Raw genomic sequence first — 3,758 nt, forward strand, 5'->3', positions numbered from 1 at the left:
GGCTTTTGGCCCGTCTATTTATACCCCTTAAATTATGGTATTATTTTGTTTTGTTCGTAACCATGGTTACAATCGTCGACTTCGTCACCATCGTCTCCATTGTCGCCTAAAATATCTTTGTACTCTTCTGACAACCACAACATGCATCTTTTTTAGCTAGGGAGTGCAAGCAAATTTGAACTTTATATATATGAAATTAAGGTCCATTTTTCAATGACCCCGTATACTGCAAATTTTCCTATGAGAATTGTTTTTCTTACTTTTTACAATAATTGCTAGTTTTCAAGTGATTTTTTAAGCTAAATTGGATGTATTTATTTTTTATCTACGATTTTCAATAAATTTCTTCCATCAAAACTCTATACTTTTGAAGTAATGGACAAAAACAATCTAACATTTTATTTGCATGTTTATGTGGAGTTTTTTAGTATTTCCACTCTTATTTATGGCTAAAACTAATTCTTAAGCTTATAATCTAATTTATTATGGCATTATTTAACAATACAATCACTATTTTCATGTTTTTTTTTACAACTGAACTTTTCTTGCAAAATTCCATTAGTACTAGTAAAAATGTGATCTTTTATTATTTAAATGTCCCATTTTTTACATACAATATGTTTTATAAATTGACTAGAATACACTACTCTCATACTTCCAAGTCCCCCTGATCTCACAATGGCATACAAAATTAGCTTTTCTTGGTCTATATCCATACATAAATACACTCAAGAATTATATGCAAATTTTAGCTTTTAAGACATTATAAAATTTCAATGCCTTACTTAATTACATTCTACATAAATGAATCATGATATGCTTCTATAGTTTTAACAATTATTAGCAAGAACTGGTTCTCATTTTTCAATTTATTTGCTTATTCCATATATGTATATTGATAATATTTATTTTGATGGATCGACTAATTATGAAATTCTTATGTACCATACACATATAATGACTCATTTTACAATGAAATTATGTATATCAGTTCTCTAGTTTAGTAGAAATTAACAAAATTAAGTTTTTTTTATATCAAGCGAACACTAACATTGTCATACTTAGCCATAAGTGAAGTCTACAATGTCTTATGTAAACCATATATCTTTCTATCAATTTATTTATGTTTACAGTTTATATAAAACATCTCTACATACAATCAAGCTTATAATTAATTAGTTTAATGATGACAGAGAACATTTTTATGAATAAATTTATTTTTCCCAATAATTCTTTTCTTTGTAAAAACATCTTTATATGTAAGTAAATGCCCATAACTTTGATGAACGAGCACAGAGGTCATCTGTCTCGTTTCAGGCTGCCGAGGCGGCTGAAAACAAAAAGTTTTCTAAGTATCAAGGTCTCGGCCCCCAATACCATTTCGTGGCATTCGGTGTTGAGACACTGGGGCCGTGGGGTCCAAGCGCACATGTTCTTTTTAAAGAACTGTCGAAAAAGCTGGCCGATACTACCGGGGACCAGAGAGCTGGCAGCTTTCTCTCGCAACGCATTAGTATTGCCATTCAGCGAGGGAATGCTGCCAGCATCTTTGGATTTATTTTAATTTAGATTGGTTTAGTTTTTACTTTTAGGTAGTTTTTAATGTTACTAAATAGTTATCTTTTTACAAATATAAATTTACAATTGAATATTGACTGACATTCGTTCATCCGATATCGCGTCCTTGGTACCTAAGTGTTCAAGTGATATTCTGATCCTTGCATTATGTTGTGCAATACGTTTTTGACGTCATTTTGCAGCATACGATCGTGATATTCGCTGGGTGATGCATCGACTCGTTAGCTCAGTTGGTAGAGCGCCGAATTCCCAATATTGACACTTTACTATCGGAGGTCGGAGGTTCGAATCCTTCACGAGTCATTTTTTGTTTTCGTTTTGCGTTATTTCCTGAAAGATAACTGAAGTAGGTAGGTACTAACTATTTGTTTTAAGGTAAGGCATTAAATGTTAAGTTAGTGCAATACATTTTAAATAAATAGCATCTTTAAAATTTGTAGTTTTTAAGCTTTCTTTAACGAAAAAGCTTTTTTAGGGTTCCGTACCCTGAGGGACCTTATTACTTATGACTCCTCTGTCCGTCTGTCTGTCTGTCACTAGGCTGTGAACCATGATACACATACAATTGAAATTTTCACAGATGATGTATTTCTGTTGTCGCTATAACACAGAAAACCGGTTGGTCTGAGCGCTATAACAACAAATACTAAAAAGGACCCGGAACCCTCGTTGGGCGAGTCCAACTGCCACTTGTCCGGTTTTTGAGTTATTTTAAACGTTTCAAAGCCCAGTAATCCCTTTCCATTCCGCAGTACTAACGGACATCTATCACACGGAACATATTTGTGCAGCACTCCGCAAAGCCCTCGATATCCCCCCGTTGAATTATGATCTGTATAAATCAGAAATACCTCGCAGTTTCAGTTATTCCGGGTCTATATACAGTTCATTGGGAGTTGGGGTACCAATATGATTCATAATTGTTTACCGTGACTTATTTTTCAAAAGCGTTATTCAATAAAAAACCGGGCAAGTGCGAGTCGGACTCGCGCACGAAGGGTTCCGTACCATAATGCAAAAAAAAAAACAAAAAAAGCAAAAAGAAAACGGTCACCCATCCAAGTACTGACCCCTCCCGACGTTGCTTAACTTTGGTCAAAAATCACGTCTGTTGTATGGGAGCCCCATTCAAATCTTTATTTTATTCTGTTTTTAGTATTTGTTGTTATAGCGGCAACAGAAATACATCATCTGTGAAAATTTTAACTGTCTAGCTATCACGGTTCGTGAGATACAGCCTGGTGACAGACGGACGGACGGACGGACGGACGGACGGACGGACGGACGGACGGACGGACGGACGGACAGCGAAGTCTTAGTACTAGGGTCCCGTTTTACCCTTTGGGTACGGAACCCTAAAAAACACGTAAAGATTGTTTACCTTTTTAGGGTTCCGTACCCAAAGGGTAAAACGGGACCCTATTACTAAGACTTCGCTGTCCGTCCGTCCGTCCGTCCGTCCGTCCGTCTGTCACCAGGCTGTATCTCACGAACCGTGATAGCTAGACAGTTGAAATTTTCACAGATGATGTATTTCTGTTGCCGCTATAACAACAAATACTAAAAATAGAATAAAATAAAGATTTAAATGGGGCTCCCATACAACAAACGTGATTGTTGACCAAAGTTAAGCAACGTCGGGAGTGGTCAGTACTTGGATGGGTGAACGTTCTTTTTTTGCTTTTCTTTTCGTTTTTTTTTTGCATTATGGTACGGAACCCTTCGTGCGCGAGTCCGACTCGCACTTGTCCGGTTTTTTATATGGGACAGGCGCAGTGCCCCGCAGTCTCTAAGTAAGCCTGCCTGATGTTTGCTGGATAACCACGCTAAAACCTAGTATGTCTCAGTCCCTTACTAGGTTTTGATATGGGATTTGTGACTTTCTGAGTTTTACAATGCTAAACCATCACCAGTCATGCTTCTTACTAGGTTTGGAGGTGTCAAAGGGTCAATTTTTGAAGAGGGTGTTTTTTCGACATTTGTATGGCAATTTTTTTTTTTTGAAAAATCTGATTTATAATCATTGTTTTAGGAAGGGTTTTTAACAACAAAAAATATACTGTAGGAGGCACCTCTGTACTTTTTATAGTTAGCTAGATATGGACGTTTAAAGATCGACATTTGTATGACACTATTTAGCCATTTGTAAGGCGCTTTTGACATGTATACGACATTATTTC

The 3,758-nt window shown here is 36.2% G+C and overlaps 1 non-coding gene across 1 annotated transcript; it reads left to right on the forward strand.

Moving 5' to 3' along the window:
* The first annotated feature begins 1,793 nt into the window (after positions 1-1,793).
* Positions 1,794-1,881, forward strand: Trnag-ccc (transfer RNA glycine (anticodon CCC)). The gene is given in 2 exon segments: positions 1,794-1,830; positions 1,845-1,881. It is a non-coding gene; the product is annotated as a tRNA-Gly (tRNA).
* Positions 1,882-3,758: the final 1,877 nt, after the last annotated feature.

This window comes from Cydia fagiglandana, chromosome 4 (assembly GCF_963556715.1).
Source record: "Cydia fagiglandana chromosome 4, ilCydFagi1.1, whole genome shotgun sequence".
In the NCBI taxonomy this organism is placed as follows: domain Eukaryota; kingdom Metazoa; phylum Arthropoda; class Insecta; order Lepidoptera; family Tortricidae; genus Cydia; species Cydia fagiglandana.